The 14,642-nt window shown below is 41.6% G+C and overlaps 1 long non-coding RNA gene across 1 annotated transcript; it reads right to left on the bottom strand.

The window, feature by feature from the left end:
- Positions 1-893: 893 nt before the first annotated feature.
- LOC142767904 (uncharacterized) lies at positions 894-14,392 on the bottom strand. Its single transcript, XR_012885137.1, has 4 exons — positions 14,281-14,392; positions 13,680-13,758; positions 8,663-8,858; positions 894-1,021 (listed from the first exon to the last, which is right to left on the bottom strand). It is a non-coding gene; the product is annotated as an uncharacterized LOC142767904 (long non-coding RNA).
- Positions 14,393-14,642: the final 250 nt, after the last annotated feature.

The raw sequence follows: 14,642 nt of genomic DNA, 5'->3' as shown, positions 1-14,642 counted from the left end.
CCTTGAAGATGCGTATATCTACGAATTGGATGAACAATTATAGCTCATACGGCCAATTATATGAATATTAAAGTTTGCGTGCCTGAACCAGTGCTATATGCCGCATCTCGCATCATTGAATCACTGAAAGTGACCTGAAGCTGAGTCCCAACTTCCAGGTGCCACCAATATTGCCGAGCTCAGAGTTGGCACAGCTACATTATTGACATCATAGTGGTTGTTGCCTTTTGGCCACACTTGTGCTAGCAGGCTACTATTCAGTGACTGCTGTGTCCATGCCTAATGCAAACATGTGGAACATGAGGATGCCCCAAGAAAATCTTTGCACCCAAACGAGAACGATCAACTTGACGACGACATTGTGCTGCATATGCAGCAGCAAAAGAATGTGAGCACATAACGCAGGCAGCACGGAAGTGCATCAGTGTTCTGTGTATAAGGAGGAAGAAGAACAATACGCCATGGTGGGCCATCTCTTAAGCCAGAAGCGCCGAGCGGGAGCTGTTTGCCCCAGCGCCTTGATTACTGTGTCGGTTGTCACCGCCCACTTTCACTATTGATAGACCTGCTGTGCAAGTGCTTACACCTGGAAGCCCCGTTTTATGTGTAGCATTTAGCACACTAGCTGGCATTTGCATTCCGTGGCTCGTGTTCTCAGACCTGTGCCAAGATAAAACTAGTCTGTAATAAACAGACAGCAATTGTCCACCTGTCCTATGCTGCAGCAAGCAATCCGCCACATTGTGACTAATAGGCTGTCAACAATGTTAATATTGTAAGACAAAAATTTGCGTCAGTACCTCTTTAAGCAATAATCACTAGCCACAACTTCCAAATTTCTCACTGTCAGGGCCCCGTTCAGGGGCACCTGTTTGTCCTATTGATGCACAAATACTCCAACACGGGGCTACTATGAGGCTCTTGTTCTCAAGCTGAAGGACACTCCACAGGAGCTTTGTGGCCTCCTTGCATCACGACCGCAGCCAAGCCCACTGCTCCTTCTTCTGCCTCTCAATTGAACCTGCAGGGGAAAAATGTCTCTGTGATCCTTTTTTCTTGTGTGGGAGTTAACATCATTACACTCACTCTCAAATTATTGCTTGAACACTTAAAACTTACTAGCATAACTACTTCAAAGAATAAAGTTTCAATAGTGAAAATTGATCCAAGAGGTTCCACAATTTTGAATTCAAACAGGTAAATAGAAGGTCTCACAGAAGAATATGCGTGGAGCTCTAGGCACGTGCATGAGTTGTGATCTGTGGCCTTAGCACAGCATTTAGAAGGGCACATGTCTTTTCTACAGAGAACGAAAAATGGGGTGAAAAATGTGAAGTAAACAATAAGTAGGGTTACGCAAATATTCATATTTTTGAATATCTTTTGAATAATGTTTGCTATTTGACTCAATTCGTACTGTAAATTTTGCTATTTGAACTATTATAACTTACCAGAGACAAAATAGGGTCAATGTCTGACTGAAAGGGACCCTCCAAATTTTCAATATGTTTCACCTCATCACACTCGTATTGCGTGAAAGCTGCCTTTCTGGCTCTGCTACGGTCACAAATGCACTGACTCTAGAAAAGGCTGATTCTAACAAGGAGATGATAGGTGTGGCAGAGGCAAGGGCTTATTTATAGTGGTTTTTGACCTGAAATTTGATCAATTCTTCGCCTGCATGAAATCGTGCATATAAACACATTCGAGCATACATAAATTCAATTGTGCATTGCCTTATTCTTTATAAGGCAACTACGAAACGCCACCCAACCAACACTTATCAATTTTACCAAAAGGAAGACTTTCATCTCATAAGAATAAACTTTGGAAGCCTCTCCAACTTTTTTCTGGAATTCCACATGAAGAATTTGAAAAAAATTCTAGAAGTATTCGAGAAATTTCAGAAAAATATTCAATTTGCACACACACTTCAATATTAGAATTCACTTTGGCACACATACTATAACAATAAAGTTCAAGAGAAGTGGGAAAACCAGAAATAGCTGAGCATTTTATCGCACACTCGTGCCACAGAGAATTATTCTTCTTGTTCTTCAAGCACTTTGATGATGTTGAAGCAGGCAAAACCATATAAAGCATAGTCAATTAAGGGCACACTTGCACCAGAGAGACCTTTTCCTCCTGTTTTTTGAGTGCCTTGACGGTAACATTTAATGTGCAGCAATTTAAGGGCCTCGATCATCTACTGTCGTTACTTAAATTGTTTTCAAATTGTTCTTACAAAGTGTAGCAGATAGCAGATATACAGGAATTAGGCATGCTAAAATGGGCATTTCTTTTACAAATTCAGTATAGTATACACAACACTCTCCATGAAGCAATTTAAGTGGCCCAGCAACCCTTTTCGAGCATGGTCAGAAAATGCTGCCGAGGGTAGTCGAGGCACCTGAGAGCATGTGAGACAGACATAATAGGGCAACACGCAGCCTGTTATTCATAATTTATTATCAGTCACCTGAAAAACGCTGTTTCCCCTGAACAAATAAGGCTCCAAATTCAACTGACTGCACTTCAAGTACAATGTGTACAACCGAAACCGGAGGCTGGCACATGCCCGTGCACCTGTTTGTGATTACACTGAGAAGAAGCCCCATGTTTGAAGAAAAAAAAAGGGGGGGGGGAATAAAAATAAAAGAGCTCAAGTTCAGAACGCACGTTGATAAATAGGCATAGCTTCTTGTCCCTCAGTCATCCCTTCCTGCGTGGGTTTGAGTGAGCTCACTCAAACGAAAGGTGAAGGAAAGCACGTAAAGCATGTGACGAATCTCTGTAGCTCCACTAGTACTTCGCAGATTGCAAAATTTTTTCCAACAGTCGATTTGGGATGAATAAGTTTCTCTAATGAAGACATTTGATGATTACTTGCAAAGGCTTTTCAGGGCTTCTTCATTACAAGGCAATGCGAACATGTGCCTGTAACATGAAGGTAGGAACTCTTCAACCTGATATGGTTTTGTTATGGCACAACGTAGTCATCACAATTCCAGCTTCCAGTTTTAAATTTAGTCGACCTGTTCCAAAACTTTACCCACTGTACAAACCACACCTTTAAATCAGTAAATTATCCAAAAATGAAGAAAATGGAATTATTATGTGAGCAAATACGGTACATGGATATAAAAAAGATAAGTGCAAGCAGCAGGAGTGTAAATGGCATATTCAGGCTGCATGAGGAATGTCGTGGAACTGGTAGAGATGAGTATTAATGCATCAACAGCAAACAAAAATTTTCAAAAGAAAGCACAGCTGCCTACTTTGTTATTTATGAGGGCCAGAACTGTAAGCGGCAGTCCTCCCACTGGGTGCTGGCCCCCGAAAAGCAAAAAAATCTGATAATTAGGTCAGCCATAAAATAAGGTGATTCCACACAAGCATGCAACCACAGCTGACACAAATGAGCACTTAAACAGCATTAAAAAAGAAGCGCCCAAGCACAGCCCCTAATGAGCCCTTTGCAGCTACACGAGCTATCAATAGCTGTTTCTGTGAAGCATGCATGCTCCTGCACCCTCCTCTGAAAGAAGGCACCGCGCAATAGCCAGCATGCTTCACACCAAATGCTGGTGCAAAAGCCCCCCAATAAAATGAGAACTCAGGACACAATGTCATGTGGAAGCCGCTACAGTGCTATGAGAAAAGCATGCAAGAAACCTGTTCATTTCAAGGCTTTGCCTTTGTTTTACTATGCATGGATGAGTCATGTCAATATTCCTCGAACCAGGGCGCAAATTGCAACTATTGGCACCCTTGTTCAAGAATTATAGCAATTGAGAATCGATATTAGCAGTTACCTCTTTTGGATTCAATCTCACTTAACTCTACAAAACAAAACGCTGGTTAAAGCAAATGTGAGTGCTCCCAAGAATGAAGGGTTTTTGTGTTGATAGTGACCAATGACGAAGTCTGGTGAGTCAACTTACGAGTCCGTTAAAATATGATTATCTTTTTCACCTATAGTTTCAGTGCTCCATAAAAGCAATATATTGCATTATAGGTGCTCCAGCTGGCACCTTGCAGTGTCTCGTGGCAGTGTAGCGGCCTCCCTCCACATGGAATTGCGCCTTGAGCTTTCAATTTTCACAGCTCACACATATCTCAATGCACAAGCATTTGTGCACCGACTCAATATTTATAGCTGAGAGGTCAGAACTACAAGGAGGGGGGGGGGCGGAGTCGCGGTTCCTTGACATGCCCTCCTGTGAATTTCTTCCCGGGACATTCTCATAAAGTATCTGAGGCGCTATCTCTTTGAATAGAGATTACCTTACTGGGTTGCAGTCACTATATAAAGGTCTGAAATTGAAAGGTTGTAACTGGAGCACCAATTATGCAACACATTGCTGTTAAGGAGCATTGAAACCATTTGTGGAAAAGATCATCAACTGGAGCGCCAATTATACAACATATTGCTATTAAGGAGCATTGAAACCATGTGTGGAAATGATCATCATATTTTAACGGGCTCGGAAGTCGACTCACCAGACTTGTCAGATTTGCATTGAGCCGCGAGTCTGAGTCAACTAGTAAGGCCTAAGGAAAAAATATATTTTATGAGTGAGTGTGAATGATTCACAGATTTCTTTTTAACCTATGCAGGGTGCTGCTGAATATAAGCACGCAGAGACAGGGTAAATGCAGAAGTGGTTCAGTTGGTAAGGCAATGTGTTATGATATAGAAGAGTTCTTCGGTTGTCCAGAGAAGTGTTACATTATTAAGTAGTACCATCGATCATCTTACATCGCTGCCGAGAAAAACACTGGCCAGAAAAAATTTGAAACAATGCAGTGTGATGTTTTGCATACCAAACAGCTCCTAACAGCACCTTATTAGGGCATCAATCAGTCAGTCTATGATGAAGATTTTATAGATGATGCTGTGCAGTCACTGAGGAGGTGTTTTGAAAGAGAGTCTCACACAGTGACACTGAGGAGTAACAAGTAATCACCGACTGCAGCAGGGGAGCCCCTGGTCAATACTGCAGTCTACATGGAGGAACTAGTCGGGCTGGTGATGAAATCATTGCTTAAAGGATTGAATATTCTGGAGTGCCTGAGTTTCATGCTTGTGATGAGCAATACTTGATTGTTTCACAATCATTGTTAAACCCATTTGAGTAATCCAGTGATTCCACTAGCCATTCATTTAGAATAAAATATTGCAATGGCAATTATATGGACACTTTCAACAGCTGCTACCATTGAACATAAGGGCGCAACTACGAGTGCTGGTGCGTGCTATTTGGATAAATATCACTACACGGCTTATTTACGTAGTGTGCTCTCAGCACTTTCTATTCGTTGAGACTACCGACAGCACAAAAACCCACTCACTCTCAGCAGCACTGACATTGACTTTAACCAGTGTTTCGTTTTGTGAAATTGAATCTGAAGAGTTAAGTGCTAATCTTTGTATAGCATTCCCATTTGCTCCTATTTTCTTCATTGCTTCATGCTTGTAACAAAACTCTGAGCTCAGACTTTATCTTTGGACCCCAACCGGCATTTCCTGGCGTGCTAAAACAGGGGTGCAACAGCCGAAATATCATTTGGAGCAATTTTTGGAGCAGCAAAATGTTACTTTTGGAGCACTAAATTCCAAGTTCGGAGCTGGTAATGGAAAAAAAGAACATGCATTTTTATCATGACATAGCGAATTTGGAGCACTATAAAAAAGGCGGCTTACATTTAGAGAAAAAACATGTATAAACAATTCAACATAACCTAAATTATGTAGTGTGAGCATAGTATTTACTACTATTTCAATGAAGGTAGTATTTTGAACCACCTCGCTAAGGAACCAATGATAAAGTTCATATTAGCGTTTACTGCACCTGTTAAATCAATTGACAAACTCTGAGAGTTTCAATATCAATCTGCCGATATTGTGAGCTTGAAATTTGGAAGATTAGTAAAAACGAGAACTAGAGGTGGTGAAGAAAAAATTGGCGCACAATTTAGTTTATTTATGTAGAGAAGCATAAATGTCACACACTGCTTCAAATGATTGCCAGTAGCTTATTTATACGTCGGTAATTATACTGGTATTCAAAATTCAACGGTGTACAAACGCATGAGTAACTGAGCAAAATGTGAAGTGTCCCAGTATCGCGAACAGCCCCTTGTAAATCTCAACACGCTTTTTCGCGTGCACCGGTCTAGCGCGACAAAGGTGACTCAAGCAGCTTTAGAACCAAAGTCAACAAATTTTCTAACCACTCACCACCCCCTCCAACCCACCCTTTTCAGCATGGGGCTATGTGCCGCTTCGGCTACCTTGCAAGACGAGTTTGACCAGATAAAGTAACAACGGCGCACGCCCGTTGCCCCGGCGACGGTACTAGATATCTATCGCCAAGACCGTGGCAAGAACACTCTTCCAGCCAAAATTCGTTATGTGCCACTGCTAAGGTAATCAACGTCGGCATTTGCAGCACGTCGAGCTTGTTCGAGCCTTAATAAGCCATAGCCGCGTTTCTGGCAAGAGAACTTACATTTTCCGCGAAGGGTTGGTGGCTACACCAACACGTTTTTGTTTTAAAGTTCTGCCGTCCCGCCGATACGTATCTATTGTGGTCAGCGGACCGATAGGCATGCAGTGTTGTTACTTTATCTGGTCAATCACGTCTCACCAGTATAGGGTGGGTGGCTAGATTATTTTAGGTATATTCTAGGCACTTTACTTCGGGTCTGCGCGCTTTGACTGATGGCGCAAAGCTGCAGGTGGCCGACATGGCCTGCATTGCTCACCGCAATTGATACACCTGAAAAAAAAATTGAGGCTGGCTGGGCATTTTGGTGCAGCCTGGTGCAATTTTAACAATTTCACGGGTTTGGCGCAGCTCGGTGCAACAATCTGGAATTGTATCAAATTGGCGCGATTGGCGCAGCTGTTGCACCCCTGCTAAAAGGACCTGATGTTAAACTGTTCAAGCTTTAGCAGTGCATTTTGGGGGCTGTTAAGTCAGCCATTGGAGTCTACTTGGTTACTGCCTCCAATTAAGGGGTAGCAACAATAACTTTTCTGCACCATGTATCTACTTTGCCATTATTGAATAAGACAGCTCTGCGGGTGCATGTAAACACTGCCTTATTTCAGAGCACTGTGTCGATTAGAGAAGACCGGCAAGTCCCAGACTTCCACGTATTTTTTACCCTATTGTCATCATTTTTAAGCATGTATTAATGATAGCAACCAGAAGTTTATACTAATTTGTTCAGAGCCTTGTGTTCTATTGACCGAACCAAAGAATGGTTTATTTTATTTAAAAATTGCATTTTTTGCTCCTGTACATGATTTTGGATATTTTGCACACTTTCTTTTAGATCAAATGAGAGTTATTCTAAAGGATCAAGTTCAGTTCAGTACACCACAACGTGTCGCTTGAGTATGTGCACAAACAATCAGCATGACATCTTTTGCCATTTCAAAAATATCATACAGACATAACAAAAAATGCCATTTCGATAAGATGGAGCTCTACTTATGCAATGAAAATTGCAGTTTTTTCTGTGCTGACCTATTTTTTTTACTGTGCCACCTTATCTATTTCACTGTGTTTGACTTCGGTAAATGTGTAAACATTACTAGTTGGACAGCTTTTTCTTTTCGCTAAAGAATGCTAAACTTCATGCTTTTCGTCAATTTACAAAGAAAATAAGCTACAAATATACCATATGTAAAAGGGCCATTTGCTTTCAGGTTGCTTTTTTCAGTTGATTAAAAAAGATACGCAGGATGAAGACAATACTGTAATATCTCAAGCAAGCACCCCCACCTAAGCGAGTTCCATCCTCTCTCTTTCAAGATATTTAAAACACGCATGAACAACTGAGCAAGCACTCCCCCCCCCCCCCCCCCGCCTTTCTGCCATTTCTGCAGTTTCCTTCACTTTCTTTATTTAGAAGCGCAACGAGGTTGCAGAATCATAGTGAATTCATGCATATTCATTAAAGTGTATCAGTTACATTAAAAGCACATGCGACTTTTTCACCACAATCTTGATTTTTGATGCAAGACCGAGCAAGAACCCCCCCCCCCCTCCAACTCTCGTCACCTTCACCATAGTGGGAGCACTTGCTCAGGATTGCACGGTACATGAAAATTGTGGAAAAAGAATCTGCTTTCATATCTAGTAAACAATAAAAAAGTACTTTCTTCTAATTTTTGCTTGCCCTGCTTCCTTCATACACAAAATCAAAAACATAACCCTTACAAATATTATTCAGTTCTGCACACCATTTCGCAATGGAATATGCTGCCCGCTGATATTGTGAACTCCTCTTTTGTCAAATTTATGAACAGAATTCAAAACTTATATGAACACCTTGCTTACTGTACAATGTGCATATTTATTGCTCTTACTTGCTTTGTACATAAGGTCTATTTATTTTCCTCACATTTTTGTGTATTAAAGTTCAACCCATTCCTGCATGAGCCCGAGAAGGGGCCTGCAGTATTGTAAAATAAAATAAAAATAAGCTACTTTGAAATTCACATAAACTTGGTTCCCTACACTGACAGACACATGTAGGTTCAACCCTGTTCAAGAAGCATGAAGTTGGCATACTTGTCAATTAATCTGCCCATTGAAAACATCAATGCGATTGAAATCTAAATTTCTTAAAAGTACACACTTGCCTGATAGCTTCCTTTGGAAGCATGTGAAGCCCTGTCAAGGTGAGGCATCATTGGGAAGGACTGTGGTAGCGGCTCAGAAGTTGTAATACTGGTTGTGATGCAGCAATGGCTGAAGTGAAATATAGGCCGTGGTGGTGGTAGCAGCAGCTGCAGTGTTTGTGCCGAAGGAGCCTGACCTGGTGGATATGACTGAAACCTAAGGGGTGACAGATAATAGGTATTAAAAATCATGAAAAAGAATGTCCACTACATTTTAGAAATTTGCAACTCAGAGTGATGGACAGCTGAGCTTGTTGATAGAGATTCATGATGGACTTCTGTGAACATAATAAGCGAGAAGCGTTGCATTTAACGGGTGTGTCGTGGGTAGTCCTTACATTCACAACATAGCTCAGGGGCTAAAGAAAGCGATAAATAGACACAACATCAATGCATTATGGCCACCAATAAACTAGGTACTAGGCAAGATATAATGCCACGCTGAAAAACAATGAGAGGGGACAAAAAGCTACAGTCACATTTGTTTCGTAAACACACTAAAAATTTTGTTGATTACCATACAGGCGTAAAGTAAAATGTTCCTTTTAGCTTCGGCCATACCTACATAGGGCAGATGGGCCAGTGTTAACTATAGATGAATGAAAAAAGAAGAGAGCACGAACTACAGGCTCACGAAAAATTCTATCTTTAAATTGTCGAAGGTGTGTTGAAAGCACAGACTGACCAAAAAATGTAAAGCTCACTCAATCACAAAATGTATTTGCACATATGGCTCATTCAGATACTCATTTATGGCCCAATCCCAGTTTGAGTAACTCGGCTTGTGAGGGAGTTTGCCGACCTATGGCTGAGAGGGGTTCTGAAGTCTGCCATTCCTTTCCTCCAAAGCCTCTATTTGTTGCTCAATCCACTCGTTCCATTGTAAAAATTTTCTGGAGGAGGCTCAATCAAACAAGCTTCTAATTTCCAGAGCCATATTTCAGTGCTCTTTTTCTTTTTTGTATCGCTGCCTTCAGCGACATTTTTTTGGAGGGGTGGGGGGGGGGTCTTGGGAGTGTATATATAAACCCAAAATATTACCACTCAGTAGAGATGCTCTAAATGCCATAAAATCCAGAGTAAGCACTCCTAACAGAGCAAGCACCTCCCTAATTCCTTCAAGAGGTGCTAAATAAGTAGCCTCTTCTCCTCTACCACCATGTTCACTGTTTCTATTTGCCGAGTGAATGCGAAATAAAGCTGTGTATGCATGGGCATTTAAGAAAGTGCTAAAGTAGACGCACAGATGTGCAATTTTTATTCTCAGAGATTCTTCCACTTCCACGTTAAATATTGACCGATGACTGAGCAAGGGCCTACTCTTCAAACCTTGTCGAATCATCATTCACTCTCCAGGAGCACTTGCTGAGAATTTTTCGATAAACACAACATACTACGAAGTCTGTACTTTCCAGTAACACGTACCTCAAAACTAGAGTGGCAGTAACTACCTTACTGAGTCATATATTACTTCATAGGTAGCCGTGAATATTCACTTGTATATCATACTGTCTGCTGTGTTGCTGACCGCAACAGCTGCATGTGCTCCTTAATTTATAACTATGCAATAGTTGCACATCATATTTGCAGACTGATGTTTATGCAGTGATTTAGCCACATGAATTTATGCAAATCATTACAAAATCAACTGCTTCATGAACGTAACAAACATACAGTGAGCATGAGTATAACTTGAGAAGCTTGCTTTGAAATGTTGACACTACAGACACATTTTTAGCTCAGAAAATACAATGCCTATATTTTTCAAAGTCAAAACGGCCCTCGAATAAAAAGCAATTAAAATTTCATGATGCAACGCATATGTGTTGTACGATTTCTTTAGTGTGCCTGTCTATCTATGAGGTCACAGCTTTCAGTTCTTGACGCAAAGCACCCATATAAGCATGCCTCGGATAAGTGTGAAGTGTGAGGTAGAATTCCATTTCAGGGTGCTGAGCAGTGCAGTGCAGCTGAAATTCATCGAATATTGAGCAATGTGTACAGCACCACTTTCAATACATGACAGCAAGGCACTGAAATAGTGTAGGAAATTAGAAGCATGATGCACAATATTTACAATGCAGACTGACTGGGAATTAAGCAAGTGTAAATCAATGATTTTGTAAACTGAACGGACCAGATAATTCGGGAAAATCATTGGGTCAAAATTTTTGGGCTGAGTAATTCATTTCCCAAAATATTGCAGTCAGCTCAATACAGCACAGATGGTATACCATGGTTGGACACAGAGTGAGACTCTAGTGCTGCAAACTGCGTGCAGTCAGTTCCTAAAATGCTGACTGGTCATGAAAACAAAACGATAAACGGGTGCCATTTCGGCATTTCTCAGGCACTACCATGATGTACTCCAGAACTGAAGGTGCAATACAAACAGTGGAAGCATTCCGATGAGCGCAAAGAAATTCAAGCGAACCTTCTCCAAGAAGAAGTGCATGGCTGCTGTGTTTGGGTAGATAAATGGTGGTGTTTCCTTGATAAAATAGGTGAGGCATGAACCCACAAAGACTCATGAGATTTGCCATCTGTATCGGCTCCTAGTTAAAGATATCCATGGCACGCTGTTTCGCTGGCCGCACTTTCGGAGACGTAGACAGGGCTTTTCTTTCAAATGTGTTGAAATCTAGTCATTTGCGCAATCATAGTCGGCTGTGCAGCTGTAGAAAATAGTGCCAAACGGGAAAAAATGTTAAGATTTCCTTGGAACAAAGATACAAAATTGAAGTGGATTTTGTGGAGAGATATGGTGAGTGGTATAGCCTTAGGATACCTAGCGTAAGGTGAGTAATATATATCGAAAATCTTGCATGGATAGTTTCGTTTGACACATTCGGTATTTATGTACAGGCACTCCAAGAAAAGATCCATGGCAGGTTGACTACGTGCCATCAACATATTCGCACATCGAAAGAGAATCTAAGGCGCCAAGACTGAAGTACAAAAGTCGTTTGGATGTGTAGTTTTCATCATCACAACCACAATCACTATCTACACAGCTACGACAAGCATACGACATTTGCTTTGAAATGCACGGCCGCTATGTAACGTGCAGCCAGCTCTGAGCTCGATACAGAAAATAGCAAGACAGAGCAGCCAACAGCCACACGATATCATGCCAGGGGTGACACCGTGAAATCCACGCCACCAATTAGTAGTGGTTAAGAAGGCGACGACTTCGCACCAGTTGGAAAAAATGATGTGTCAGTAATGCTACGTAGACAAGAAAGGGCGCTCCACTATTCTATTTATAGAACAGGTATACAATGTGTTGCTAGTGATTTCAACTGTTCCTCCAAGGATTCATTACGTAGTAGTCAATTTATTCATACCTGATCTGGTGCACAAGCGAGCAGGACAGGTAACAAGGCTTAACAAACACGGTGCCTGACTGTGAGGTGAGCATCGCCTAGACCAGCTTGTTCACCAAAACGATGCAATGCCGAAACGCCTAAGAAGCTCGACTTTACTAAATAAAAGTCGCTGTCATTCATGCACATTTGAACATTTTACCAGGCCGTCACCGCTGAACACGTAGTTTTAGTAACATATGATACTCGTTGCACATGGTGAACGTTGATACAAGATACTATATATCCAACAATCTGAGACAGCGACAGAGTGTATCAATTGCAAATTCAAAAACAGCTCAGCGCCCTCACTGAAGCAAACACGTAAAAATAAGCACATTAGTCGGTGATGTGCATTAATATGCAAGTGTAAAATTAGTTCAAAGACGTGACAACCAAGGCCACGCCACTTAAAAGAAAACACATAATTGTGATAGCACATACAGTCGGTTGTTTGCCACTTCAAATGAAAATATTATTTGGCAATCACAGCACATGCTTCTCTTTTGTGGTCAGTCTTAGGTGCGGCCGTGCTATTGTGTGCTAGAAATTTGCAGCATATGCGTTGGGTTACCATGAAGAAAGCGAGTGACACGGATAAACGCCAATACCCAAGGAGTGATGCAGCACACACAGAGCCATTGAAATGGTAGCTGGTGCAGACTGCATGCATCCCATGAGCCTTTGCAAGTTTATGCCTCACTTATTCAAGGAACATGGCATGACCCTCACTGCAGTATTGTAGGTCTAACTCTCAAATGTCTACAGAGCGCAATTAAGAATAAGCAAAGAGAGATGTCATAAGTGACACTGTCTTTTTTTTTTCATGACAACATGGGGCCACAGAGGAAGCAGCGAGAAGTTCAGTCGCCCAACACCATACAGACCTAACTTAGCTATCTCTGATTGCCATATTTTTGCTAACATGAAATGCTGGCTAGGAGGCCTGTGCTTTCACCCAGTCCTGTTCTTCGCTCTGCTGCTTGATGCAGACTCGCTTACTGAACTTCTAGGCGGAGAGTAAAGGAAGTTGCAAGGCAGACAGTTCTGATGAAGCCCTTGATCAACATTTGTTGGGCTGAATACTGAATCACTGAGGCTCTTACATTACTAAGTCAAAAGTGTGGTTTCTAACTATAAGTGCTGTTCTTTTTCTTTGTAAGATTCATCTTGGCAAAACTGACCTATTTACGTGTGGTGCCAGTATTGTTATTAATTATTTCTGTACCATTCTCCTTTCTTGAAGTTCCACTGCAGCTTGGGCTATGCTAGGCTGCAGTATTGTGATTAAATAAATTAATGACGTTGGCGCTACACACTGACAAATGTCTGAGTCAAAATGGCAATTATGTACAGATGTAGCTGGTATATGTACCTAAACGTTTCAAACGAAGCAGTCTTCATTTTCGCTTTGGTTACTACTTCACGACCGAATAGAACTAGAAAAAAAAATGCAACATAGATAGAGTGACCCTTGTCAAGCCAATTAGCACAAATGTACTTGAATGAGCGACTATTGTATAGACGTGCGGCTTGTGAAAGCAACCAGGACATTAGAAGTTAGCATTTTGTATATGTTGTTAAAATCGGTTTTACTATTAAACCACATTTACCTTCCAAGTTTTGACGTTCCTTTCACAGTCACTCTGGCAGAAAAGATTGTGTTGCACGGCGAGTCGTTTTTTTCTCCATCTGCACGAGGTCTGTAAAAATAGTTTAATCACAGAACACATAAAGTTGGAGAGCAGGCTACTATAAATAACCACACAGAAATGAAAACGTAGAATGTGTGACTATTACATGCGAACAATAAATAAATGCAATGTAGTGCAGGTTGGCCATCAGGAATAGCAACGTCGACTTGTTCATATATTAATAACTCTACCGGTGTCACACCGGACATTTCCAGCGCCATCAGGGCCGACCCGAATGTGGTTTTTGATCGCGATCAACAGTGCCAACTACAACTTATGTCACTGTGCAGCCACACATAATACATTTTAATCCAGATCGGTCATGATTGCGATCGAAAAATCCCATGGGACACGAGCGTGCGGTATCAGGTGCAGCATGCCAACATACACAACACACAGATAAAATGTGCCACATAAAAAATAAAACACACACGCACTCAAACATGTTTTCGTTGTGCCTTCCTTTGTTCGCTTAAACGCACGCCAGCGAAAACGTCATGGAAAATAAAATGACACTCACCTCAAAGAAGGTGGACATCCCTGTAATAGGAGCTCTTCTTGATGTCCTTACCCGGCTCACTTTGCCGATAAAGGCCTTTTTGCCATATCGGCAACGCTCAGCGAAATGAAGCATTTCTCGAGGCTGTCCACAACGGCGCGGTAACCGTCTCCGCAAACGACGAACGTGACTTTTGGTGCACCCCGCATTTCAAATGACTCTTCACGGTTTTACTGAACCACATCTGTTTCACACCTGCCGCACAGTTCGAAGAGGCATAGAGGCTGCACACAGGAAACGTTTAAACCCGGTAGCACAAGACAAGCAACAAACCCCATCGCACAACTTGCAAACGCCATGTTGACGACGAATGACTCCAAAAT

This window comes from Rhipicephalus microplus, chromosome 1, assembly GCF_043290135.1.
Source record: "Rhipicephalus microplus isolate Deutch F79 chromosome 1, USDA_Rmic, whole genome shotgun sequence".
NCBI lineage: Eukaryota > Metazoa > Arthropoda > Arachnida > Ixodida > Ixodidae > Rhipicephalus > Rhipicephalus microplus.
This window is presented reverse-complemented; position numbering and strand designations above follow the sequence as displayed.